The sequence below is a fragment of the Salmo salar genome, chromosome ssa10 (genome assembly GCF_905237065.1).
Source record: "Salmo salar chromosome ssa10, Ssal_v3.1, whole genome shotgun sequence".
Classification (NCBI taxonomy): Eukaryota; Metazoa; Chordata; class Actinopteri; order Salmoniformes; family Salmonidae; genus Salmo; species Salmo salar.
This window is the reverse complement of record NC_059451.1, coordinates 18,795,126-18,808,596: the sequence shown is the minus strand read 5'-3', so window position 1 is coordinate 18,808,596 and position 13,471 is coordinate 18,795,126.

Below are 13,471 nucleotides of genomic sequence, written 5' to 3'. Positions count from 1 at the left end.
TCTACTATTATTCTGACATTTCACATTCTCAAAATAAAGTGGTGATCCTAACTGACCTAAGACAGGGAATTTTTACTAAGATGAAATGTCAGGAATTGTGAAAAACTGAGTTTAAATGTATTTGGCTAAGGTGTATGTAAACTTCCGACTTCAACTGTATATGCCAATTATGTGATGGTCCGACCGCATTCTGTCCCCTATCAACACTTTTTTAAACTTTTGGTGCCAGAGAGAATGACACAAGAAAGTAATCAAGATGACTAGCTTGGGGAAGGCCCTTTCCTGTTTCAGCATGACAATTCCCTCGTGCACGAAGTGAGGTCCATACACAAATGGTTTGCCGAGATCGGTGTGGAAGAACTTGACTGGCCTGCACAGAGCCCTGACCTCAACCCCATCCAACAGCTTTGGGAGGAATTGGAACGCAGACTGCGAGCCAGGCCTAATCACCCAACATCAGTGCCCGACCTCACTAATGCTCTTGTGGCTGAATGGAAGCAAGTCCCCGTAACAATGTTCCAACATCTAGTGTAAAGCCTTCCCAGACAAGTAGAGGTTGATATAGCAGCAAAGGGGGGACAAACTCCATATTAATGGCCATGATTTTGGAATGAAATGTTCCAAAATCAGCATGCGTCCACATACTTTTGGTCATGTAGTGTACCATTGGAAAGGAACACACACAGTCCAAGGCATATTCAGACTTGTTGTTATGCTGGGGTTTATGTTTAAGTTAGGGAGTCCTTTGAAATAAAATTAGTGAAGATTCATGTGAAATAGGAAACAGCAGTTTCATAACAATGGTGTTAGAGTTTCATAGTGGTAATGACATGAAGTAAATTGTGGAAGTAAATTGTGGTTGACATGGTCACACTAACATGAATTAGGGTGAGAAGTTATCTTTATTTAGTTGTATTAGATCATGATATGCTGGAAACTCCTATTGGACACAGTGTGTGATACAGAGATATGAAGTGTCTGATTATAGGTACATGTCATGCTATTTGTGACATGACTTCATTAATACTTCCCCAAAAAAAGGAAAAGAGGCTACACCCAACATCCAATCTATTTGGAGAATGTTTTATAATAGACAATTTATATATTTTGGGGAGCAATGTAGAACACAAATCAAAATATTCTCATCAGACTAATAAAAGGGAAGTAAATATAGGGAAGACTAATATAAAGGAAGTAAAAACCTGTACTGTAGTGTTTTCAACGACCTCCTTTTACTTGCAAATATACTCATTCAAGGAACAAATGTGGACGTTTTAAGTTTGGGAAACTGCAATAGAGACATTCCCATCCCTAACGGAACAAGGCAACCCATTGACTTGACTGAACTATGGTGCACTCTCTGTCTCCGCATTGTGTGTCAAAGCCAGTGTCAAATCCAGGTTCTTATATAAAGCCAGTGTCAAAGCCAGGTTCCTATATAAAGCCAGGTTCCTATATAAAGCCAGTGTCAAAGCCAGGTTCCTATATATAGCCAGGTTCCTATATAAAGCCAGTGTCAAAGCCAGGTTCCTATATATAGCCAGGTTCCTATATAAAGCCAGTGTCAAAGCCAGGTTCCTATATATAGCCAGGTTCCTATATAAAGCCAGTGTCAAAGCCAGGTTCCTATATAAAGCCAGTGTCAAAGCCAGGATCCTATATAAAGCCAGTGTCAAAGCCAAGTTCCTATATAAAGCCAGTGTCAAAACCAGGATCCTATATAAAGCCAGTGTCAAAGCCAGGTTCCTATATAAAGCCAGTGTCAAAGCCAGGTTCCTATATAAAGCCCATGTCAAAGCCAGGTTCCTATATAAAGCCCATGTCAAAGGCAGGTTCCTATATAAAGCCCATGTCAAAGCCAGGTTCCTATATAAAGCCCATGTCAAAGCCAGGTTCCTATATAAAGCCAGGTTCCTATATAAAGCCAGTGTCAAAGCCAGGTTCCTATATATAGCCAGGTTCCTATATAAAGCCAGTGTCAAAGCCAGGTTCCTATATATAGCCAGGTTCCTATATAAAGCCAGTGTCAAAGCCAGGTTCCTATATAAAGCCAGTGTCAAAGCCAGGATCCTATATAAAGCCAGTGTCAAAGCCAAGTTCCTATATAAAGCCAGTGTCAAAACCAGGATCCTATATAAAGCCAGTGTCAAAGCCAGGTTCCTATATAAAGCCAGTGTCAAAGCCAGGTTCCTATATAAAGCCCATGTCAAAGCCAGGTTCCTATATAAAGCCCATGTCAAAGGCAGGTTCCTATATAAAGCCCATGTCAAAGCCAGGTTCCTATATAAAGCCCATGTCAAAGCCAGGTTCCTATATAAAGCCCATGTCAAAGCCAGGTTCCTATATAAAGCCCGTGTCAAAGCCAGATTCCTATATAAAGCCCATGTCAAAGCCAGGTTCCTATATAAAGCCCATGTCAAAGCCAGGTTCCTATATAAAGCCCGTGTCAAAGCCAGGTTCCTATATAAAGCCCATGTCAAAGCCAGGTTCCTATATAAAGCCAGTGTCAAAGCCAGGTTCCTATATAAAGCCTGTGTCAAAGCCAGGTTCCTATATAAAGCCCGTGTCAAAGCCAGATTCCTATATAAAGCCCATGTCAAAGCCAGGTTCCTATATAAAGGCCATATCAAAGCCAGGTTCCTATATAAAGGCCATGTCAAAGCCAGGTTCCTATATAAAGGCCATGTCAAAGCCAGGTTCCTATATAAAGGCCATGTCAAAGCCAGGTTCCTATATAAAGCCCATGTCAAAGCCAGGTTCCTATATAAAGGCCATGTCAAAGCCAGGTTCCTATATAAAGGCCATATCAAAGCCAGGTTCCTATATAAAGGCCATGTCAAAGCCAGGTTCCTATATAAAGCCCATGTCAAAGCCAGGTTCCTATATAAAGCCCATGTCAAAGCCAGGTTCCTATATAAAGCCAGTGTCGAAGCCAGATTCCTATATAAAGCCCATGTCAAAGCCAGGTTCCTATATAAAGCCAGTGTCAAAGCCAGGTTCCTATATAAAGCCAGTGTCAAAGCCAGGTTCCTATATAAAGCCCATGTCAAAGCCAGGTTCCTATATAAAGCCCATGTCAAAGCCAGGTTCCTATATAAAGCCAGTGTCAAAGCCAGGTTCCTATATAAAGCCAGTGTCAAAGCCAGGTTCCTATATAAAGCCAGTGTCAAAACCAGGTTCCTATATAAGGTGGCAGGTAGCCTAGTGGCAGTAGCGTTGCGTGGGTAAAATCACCAGGGAAGCCAAGCCAGGAAAAAAAGCCATATTACAACCTATGTGATAATTGTGTTGTTTGCTCTATAACCTGCTAGTTCATATTCCTTGACACCGTGATATATAGGCCTAAGGCAGAGACAATAAGAAGACACAGTGGCAGAATAAATTCAACCACACCTTTGTTTCAGTTCAAAACCAGAGCACAACATCTGTCTGGAGAAGTCCACAAAATATATTGCATGTAACAAACAGTCACATGAACAACAGCATGGTCAAGCAAGTTAATGTTTCAGACATCTTTGGACTACTAAACAGCTATTGATTTAGAACCACGGCGTTACCGCAAGTCACAAAGAAAACAGGCGCAGCCTCCACTATTGCAGCACCATTTCAACTTCAACATTTCAACAATATCTAATCACCTTTGCTTAGTCTAATACAGCGACAACTAAAAGATACCACAAACTATTATGTCCAATCGATGTAAGGTAAATATGATGTGACTGTCCATGGTACTGATTTCTCCCTCTCTCTGTGTGTGTGTGTGTGTGTGTGTGTGTGTGTGTGTGTGTGTGTGTGTGTGTGTGTGTGTGTGTGTGTGTGTGTGTGTGTGTGTGTAGAAAACATTGTTGAAAAACATGTTGACTTACCCTACTTGTAGAGAAACTCCAATGCCACCCTCTTTCATGTTGCTCAAACGGTCTATGACTGTCATACAGTACACACTAAGTTTTGTTGTCCTAGGCTACCTGACTAAAATGCTTGTTCGCTAGCCTAACTTCCTTTCTTGGGCAACGATACGCCAGACCAGTTAGTTAAAATAGCCTTCTACAACTAGCTACATATTGAACTTCCATCCTCTCAGGTCAGGAGCACAATGTATGAATTTATGGTTGGATCAGAATCGCCATTATAATCATTGGCCAGTACAGAGAATTAGGTAAAACCACAAGTCCAAATCCCTATCTCCATTCATGGATAATTTAGGAAAGGGATTTTAGCTAGATAGCTAGCCACCGGAGGACAACGACACAACAAGATGCAACAATACATTTTTTTGATGTGATGTGATTGGTGTGAAGTTAAATCCAAACTGGATTCCCTTGACACTTTATTTTGGGTGACACAGGACCATTCACAACTGACCTCACTTAGTTTAACTCAACGCTGTTTGGCTATCAAGGGAGGCCAAATGCTCTCTAGCTTCCCTTGCACTCAATGCTACGGGCGGGAACAACGTCATACTCTTTTTGACCAGAAAGCATCAGATAGATGGGCTACACATACTGAGACAGAGGGGCGCTGTTTTGCTCGCTGGGATGCTTTCTCCAGTGAGATACATTTAGCCTCTTGCGAATTTAAGGACTTTTATGAAATGTTTTTTTTTATTGGTACATTTTGGGGGGAAGCCATCCATGAATACATGCCACTGCCTAGGGGTTAGAGTCGACAAGGTGAAAAAAGTGTCAATGTGCCTTTGAACAATTCATTTGTAATTTGTAGTAGATGAAGAACAACTGCTGAACTGTAACTGTTTTAATGCCAGGGACACACCCAAACAGGGAAACAGATTCCAATCAAAGGTGTTATCACGTGTTCCACTAAGGCAGTTATTTATCTTAGAACTTGTCCTTGTGGTAAAAAATGATGTGGGTAAAACGAAGCGCGGATTAAAGGATGAATCTCTGAACATCGTAGCACCATTAGGTGCAAAAACTCAACGTACCCAGTTGTGGCCCACTTTTTGGAAGTGAACCGTTCGATTTCGTACCTACGTTATATCGGAGAGGGGGTGACCTCGGTCTCAACATAGACTTTGATCTGAAGCCATTCTTGTGATTTTGCTATTCATTGTAAATGTTTGTAGGCCTATGTAGCCAAATTGCATCTATGATCGTATGTTATCCATTCATGTTTTTTGTATGTTATATTTATATCTGTAAATTAACCAATAATATCAAGACACACACGGTCATGATTACAGACACCTGTGTGTGTCCTTTGACACTATACAAACAAGTGACCTGCAGTGTTTGTCATTATACCCTGATGAAGACAGCTTGTCTGTCAAAACGTTGGTTATTAAATTATTGCGTCTGAGCTCCTAGTGTGCGGCTCTCCTTTTCTTTTTCAAGTGTTCTACTCCGCTAGCCAGCACCTCGCCTAAACAGGTGTGTGTTTCTTTCGCCTCCAGGGACACTGAGAGGAACTAATCATGACAGATCACAATATAGGCCAGACAATGTAATGTGTCTTAGACTGAAATGGAGACGTAAAACCTAGTTCCACTTCTTGTCTGATCTGGTTCACCTCCAGAGAAACACAGCTGTCACAAGTAGAGGTGGTCAGAGCTTCAGCCACTCTCATTTAGGTTAATATTTTGCTCTTCAGGGCTGTAACTGATCTCTCCAGCTGCTCTTCTACTCTATGACTGCCTCCCCCAAACCTCCGGCCTTAAACTGATTGGCCAGGGTTGGACAGCCTGATCTGAAATATGACATCACACACAAAATCCAGCCCACATGGTACCACACTCCACACAAGGTTACTTTAGGACATTGGGGTGGGTTGAAACACTACCTCTCCCCATGCAATAGGATGTGATCTCAATATTTAATGACATCTCTAAAGTTGTAAATGTACCCATCTAGTCCGGTTCTGAGTCTTTAGCCAGCCCTGGGACAGGCCCAGATATAGAGCTCTTTCCTTTCCGTTCTGCTCCCTGCATACTCAGCCTTTAGCTCTCGTCCCACAGGGGCAATATGTTTTAAACATGGGAATAAATTGTTCAAACTAGGGCTGTAGCATACCGGCAAAAACATATATGGCTTTTTTTTTTTTACCAAATATTTTGATTGTGATTTTACATGCAATATAGATTAAAACATTTGGGTTAACGGATGGAATCATAGAAATATAATTATTTATATTAAGAAGCAAAGTGGAAAGAATCATCATTCTTGATTGGAACAATCTGTTGAACATATCTACCCTAACAGTATAGCGAATCTGACAGCCAGGAGTAACTGTGAGCGGGGGCAGGGATTTGTGTGTAGGAAGCAGGCGCAAGAGGAGAGAGGGAGAGAGATGACAAACAGGGTCAATTCTAAAAACGGAAGTTGCCCGAAGTTACCCGAGACCTGGGTGGCGTTTCAAAAATATTGCATGCGATATGATCTCTTGCGATATGGATATTGCACATGTCAATATTGCGATTAGGAATTGTTCAGCACTACTTCAAAACAACTTTTACTAGCCTTTTTGGTTGCCAGTTGCTAGGTTAAATCAACATTACATGTGACATCCAAGATGACCTTACAAGTGAGCGGTATTCAGACCCAGCCAAAGGATTGCGAGTGACTAGGGAAGACTTTGCCCTAGCTGGATTATTTTGTTGTCCCTGGGTTTATGGGAATTATCAAACCACATTCATCTTTAGACATACCCAAATATGAATTTATCCATATGGAACGATATATAAGAATATTACAAGATTTGTATATGTTCTACCTGAAACTTGTAAGTAATACATACAGTGAGGGAAAAAAGTATTTGATCCCCTGCTGATTTTGTACGTTTGCCCACTGACAAAGAAATGATCAGTCTATAATTTTAATGGTAGGTTTATTTAAACAGTGAGAGACAGAATAACAACAGAAAAATCCAGAAAAACGCATGTCAAAAATGTTATAAAATGATTAGCATTTTAATGAGGGAAATAAGTATTTGACCCCTCTGCAAAACATGACTTAGTACTTGGTGGCAAAACCCTTGTTGGCAATCACAGAGGTCAGACGTTTCTTGTAGTTGGCCACCAGGTTTGCACACATCTCAGGAGGGATTTTGTCCCACTCCTCTTTGCAGATCTTCTCCAAGTCATTAAGGTTTCGAGGCTGACGTTTGGCAACTTGAACCTTCAGCTCCCTCCACAGATTTTCTATGGGATTAAGGTCTGGAGACTGGCTAGGCCACTCCAGGACCTTAATGTGCTTCTTCTTGAGCCACTCCTTTGTTGCCTTGCCATGTGTTTTGGGTCATTGTCATGCTGGTATACCCATCCACGACCCATTTTCAATGCTCTGGCTGAGCGAAGGAGGTTCTAAACCCAAAATTTGACTGTACATGGCCCCGTCCATCGTCCCTTTGATGCGGTGAAGTTGTCCTGTCCCCTTAGCAGAAAAACACCCCCAAAGCATAATGTTTCCACCTCCATGTTTGACGGTGGGGATGGTGTTCTTGGGGTCATAGGCAGCATTCCTCCTCCTCCAAACATGGCGAGTTGAGTTGATGCCAAAGAGCTCCATTTTGGTCTCATCTGACCACAACACTTTCACCCAGTTGCCTCTGAATCATTCAGATGTTCATTGGCAAACTTCAGACTGGCATGTATATGTGCTTTCTTGAGCAGGGGGACCTTGCGGACGCTGCAGAATTTCAGTCCTTCACGGCGTAGTGTGTTACCAATTGTTTTCTTGGTGACTATGGTCCCAGCTGCCTTGAGATCATTGACAAGATCCTCCCGTGTAGTTCTGGGCTGATTCCTCACCGTTCTTATGATCATTGCAACTCCACGAGGTGAGATCTTGCATGGAGCCCCAGGCCGAGGGAGATTGACAGTTCTTTTGTGTTTCTTCCATTTGCGAATAATCGCACCAACTGTTGTCACCTTCTCACCAAGCTGCTTGGCGATGGTCTTGTAGCCCATTCCAGCCTTGTGTAGGTCTACAATCTTGTCCCTGACATCCTTGGAGAGCTCTTTGGTCTTGGCCATGGTGGAGAGTTTAGAATCTGATTGATTGATTGCTACTGTGGACAGGTGTCTTTTATACAAGTAACAAGCTGAGATTAGGAGCACTCCCTTTAAGAGTGTGCTCCTAATCTTAGCTCATTACCTGTATAAAAGACACCTGGGAGCCAGAAATCTTTCTGATTGAGAGGGGGTCAAATACTTATTTCCCTCATTAAAATGCAAATCAATTTATAACATTTTTGACATGCGTTTTTCTGGATTTTTGTTGTTGTTATTCTGTCTCTCACTGTTCAAATAAACCTACCATTAAAATTATAGACTGATCATTTCTTTGTCAGTGGGCAAATGTACAAAATCAGCAGGGGATCAAATACTTTTTCCCTCACTGTATGGCATCAAATAGACATACAAGACCCATAGTAGATCCTTGTAATATCTGACTTATATGGATGGACAAGCTTTAGCCAAACAGAAATGTTGCATGTGTTATATAAAAATCATTGAGAGACATGGAAGGTCTCACATACATGGGAAATACACATTTCAAAGCACTTGGATCATAACAAGTACAGAGGCTAATTTCATGATTCATTTCATTTATCGTGTTCTGTAGAAAGTTCAAATGTAATCTTTGGGTGCGAGGAAGGTCCACTCCATGACATGCATAGACCACCTTTTGCAAAACATTGAATACAAATATCATCAGTAAATACAAAATTCACAGTGTTTTGCTCACAGAATATTATCACATTGTCTTCATCAGAAGAGAAATGTCTGCAATTGTGTTCACTGTGTCCGGCAATCAGTAAGTACTACTGCACAACATTCTAAACTATCCCATCAGTGTCATACCATGTACAATATATGGAAAGATCTGGAGAATGGGGATTGTCTGATTGTTATGATTTTTACAATATCGCGGACATGCAGAGAAATAAGTTGGGTTATTAATGAAGATCCACACACACACACACACACGCACGCACGCACGCACGCACGCACACACACACACACACACACACGCACACACACACACACACACACAAATCGGTATCCATGTTCATCAGTAGATCCACATGTACAGCCTAGGTGGTCATGCACTTAAAGATGATGCACCATCTCTTTTAATTTCTTTGGCCAATCTTGAATACATACGGTTCTAAGCAGTCCACACCTGTAGAAAAGAATGTGGGCTTGTGGAGCCGCAGATGGGTTGGGGGTAAATCAGCCATCTTAGGCTGGGTTCGCCACTTCCTGCATTTGGCGCAACCAAGCTGGAAGCGACGGATACCTGCCCCCCCCCTCAGAATCCAGAACCGTTTACATAACACAGCAATCACCCTCTCTTGGCCTGGATGCCACAGCTGCTCGTCAATTTTTTTTATCAGTAGCCTTTTGACTGGATAAGCTGGGTCCAGGACCACTGGATGAAGGACAACAGGGCCCAGCTGATCACATCTCCGAAGGCAACTTCTAACATGGATCAGTCCGGTGTCGTTGTCGTACTCAGGGGCCACAGTCACCAGACGGCTGCCCGGAGGGACTGGCTGAGACAGTGTCTTGCCACGTGTGATATTGTCAGCTGGATTGGCTCCGTTTCCACGTAACAGGTAACAGGCCTGGGAATCCGTGAGCTCCTGTATATCTGCGACTCTTGTGCCAACAAATACTTTGTACCTGCAGGAGTCTGACTGGAGCCAAGTTAAGACTGTTGTAGAATCCCACCAGTATATGAAGACATGGATCTCCAGGGTGAGTTCTCTTCTGAGGACCACGGCCAGCTGAGCACCGGTGAGTGAAGCGCAGAGCTCGAGTCTTGGCATCGACTGTTGTCGTTTCAGAGCCACTCTTGATCTTGCTGCAAGGAATGCCACTTGGATCCGTCAATTGGTGTCTTCAATGCGGAGATATAAGACGGCACCTTACGCACACTCTGAGGCATCACTGAAGACATGGACACTTCTTGTGCTGGTTGGGAGGTCCATGTCGGTGCTGACGTAACACCTAGGCAGTGTGACCTGAGGCAGCTGTGGAAGTTTGTTCTCCCAAGTAAGCAACGCTTGGAGAAGATCTTCAGGTAGGTCTGGGTCATCCCACCCTCTTTTCTTGTCCCAATGGCTCTGGACCACGACCTTGGCCCGTGTGGTGTATGGGACGATGAAGCCGAGTGGATTCTACTGGCTGGCAAGGATCCGATATATGTTGTGTATGGTGGGCTCAGCTTTCTTTATTTGACCGTGCTTGTAGCCAAGAGTGTCAGACAGACATTACCATCATAGTCCAAGGGTGAGCTCTTGGGGTTCCACGCCATCCTGGGTGAACTAGAGCTCACTGCTGTCTGACCTGGACTCTTGAGGTAGGTGTCTGATGACTCCTGGAAGGTTGCTGGCCCACTGGCGTAGGTCTTCTGTAAGTCCATGAGTGGGCATCCCGGTATCCTCTGTTTCTTGAGCGACGTTGTCCTACAAGTGGTAGGAAACATTATTAGAAGTTTAATTATGTACTGTAGGTTCAGTTTGATTTTAGTTTTCCATTACTGCATTATAACCTTGCCCTGGTCTACTGTAGTTTGCACAAAAGAGAAAGAAACCCACAACACACATGATAGAAACCAAAATTAGAATGGAGAGAGAGAGGGAGGGGAAGTGTGTTTACAGTAGTGTGCATTTTGTCATTAATTTTTCTATGTCTTAAGTTAAATAAGTCAGTTCACTTTGATTATATATATATATTTTTTAATTAGCTTTACCAACATCACTCACCTGGGCCCATGTGAAAGTGGCTGCTATTTGATCCTGTGTTTGGTTTGGCATTTCTGCATCACTGACAATCTAATCAGTACCAACTAATTAAAAAACATGCCAATAATAATGTTCTCTCTCTCTCTGTCAACGTCTTTTCCCCCTCAGGAGACTGAAAAGATTTGGCATGGGTCCCCAGATCCTCAAAACGCTCTACAGCTGCACCATCGAGAGCATCCTGACTGGTTGCATCACTTCCTGGTATGGCAACTGCTCGGCCTCAGACCGCAAGGCACTACAGAGGGTAGTGCGAACGGCCCAGTACATCACTGGGGCCAAGCTTCCTGCCATCCAGGACCTCAATGCCAGGCGGTGTCAGAGGAAGGCCCTAAAAATTGTCAGACTCCAGCCACCCTATTCATAGACTGTTCTCCCTGCTACCGCACGGCAAGCAGTACCGGAGTGCCAAATTAAGGTCCAAGAAGCTCCTAAATAGCTTCTACCCCCAAGCCATAAGACTCCTGAACAGCTAATCAAATGGCTACCCAGACTATTTTCATACCGGTAGCCCTTGTATATAACCCCGCTATTGTTATTTACTGCTGCTCTTTAAGCATTTGTTATTGTTATCTCTTATTTTTGGGGGGTATTTTCTTAAAACTGCATTGTTGGTTCAGGGCTTGTAAGTAAACATTTAACTGTAAGGTTGTATTCGGCGCATGTGACAAACAACATTTGATTTGATCCTGACAAGTTTCCCAGTCCCTGTCATTGAAAAACATCCTCAAAGCATGATGTTGCCATCACCATGCTTCACCATAGGGATGGTGCCAGGTTTCCTCCAGAAGTGATGCTTGGCATTCAGGCCAGAGTTCAATCTTGGTTTCATCAGACATGAGAATCTTGCTTCTCATGGTCTGAGTCCTTTAGGTGACTTTTGGCAAACTCCAAGCGGGCTGTCATGTGCCTTTTGGCTTCCGTTTGGCCACTCTACCATAAAGGCCTGACTGGTGGAGTGCTGCAGAGATGGTCATCCTTCTGGAAGGTTCTCCCATCTCCACAGATGAACTGGAGCTCTGTCAGAGTGACCATTGGGTTCTTGGTCACCTCCCTGACCAAGGCCCTTCTCCCCCCGATTGCTCAATTTGGCCAGGCAGCCAGCTCTAGGAAGAGTCTTGCTGGTTCCAAACGTCTTCCAATCATGAATGATGGAGGCCACTGTGTTCTTGGGGACCTTCAATGCTGCAGAAATGTTTTGGTACCCTGCCAAAGGTCTGTGCTTTGACACACAATCTTGTCTCAGAGCACTACAGACAATTCTTTCGACCTCATGGCTTGGTTTTTGCTGGATCTTATATAGATAGGTGTGCCTTTCCAAATCATGTCCAATCAATTGAATTTACCACAGGTGGTCTCCAATCAAGTTGTAGAAATATCTCAAGGATGATCAATGGAAACAGGATGCACCTGAGCTCAATTTCGAGTCTCATAGCAAAGGGTCTGAATACATATGTAAATAAGGTATTTCAGATTTTATTATTTTTTACATTTGCAAAAACTGTTTTTGCTTTGTCATTGTGGGGTATTATGTGTAGATTGATGAGTATTTTTTTACATATCCAGTTTAGAATAAGGCTGTAACGTAACAAAATGTGGAAAAAGTCAAGGGGTCTGAATACTTTCCGAATGCACTGTATACAGTACCAGTCAAAAGTTTAGACACACCTACTCAAGGGTTATTCTTTATTTTTACTATTTTAGTATGCCACCTTTCCAACAAGTCAGTTCGTAAAATTTCTGCCCTGTCAGAGCTGCCCCGGTCAACTGTAAGTGCTGTAAGTGCTGTTATTGTGAAGTGGAAACGTCTAGGAGCAACAACTGCTCAGCCACAGAGTGGAAGGCCACACAAGTTCACAGAACGGGGCCGCTGAGTGCTGAAGCGCGTAAAAATTGTCTGTCCTCGGTTGCAACACTCACTACCAAGTTCCAAACTTCCCTCGGATGCAACATCAGCAGAATACCTGTTCGTCGGGAGCTGAAATGGGTTTCCATGGCCGAGCAGCTGCACACAAGCCTAAGATCACCATGCGCAATGCCAAGTGACAGATGGAGTGGTATAAAGCTCGCCGCCATTGGACTCTTGAGCAGTGGAAACGCGTTCTCTGGAGTGATGAATTATGCTTCACCATCTGGCAATCTGATGGACATATCTGGGTTTGGCGGATGCCAGTAGAACGCTACCTGCCCTAATGCATGGTGCCAATTGTTAAATTTGGTGGAGGAGGAATAATGGTCTGGGGGTGTTTTTCATGGTTCAAGCTCCTTAGTTCCAGTGAAGGGAAATCTTAATGCTACAGCATACAATGACATTCTAGACGATTCTATGCTTCCGACTTTGTGGCAACAGTTTGGGGAAGGCCCTTTTCTGTTTCAGCATGACAATGTCCCCGTACACAAAACGAGGTCCATACAGAAATGGTTTGTCGAGATCGGTGTGGAAGAACTTGACTGGCCTGCACAGAGCCCTGACACTAAGTCCATTGAACACCTTTGGGATGAATTGGAATGCTGACTGTGATCCAGGCTTAGTGGCTAAATGGAAGCAAGTCCATGCAGCAATGTCCCAAAATCTAGTGTAAAGCCTTCCCAGTAGAGTGGAGGCTGTTATAGCAGCAAAGGGGGGGACCAACTCCACATTAATACCCATGAATTTGGAATGAGATGTTCGATGAGCAGGTGTCCACATACTATTGGCCATGTAGTG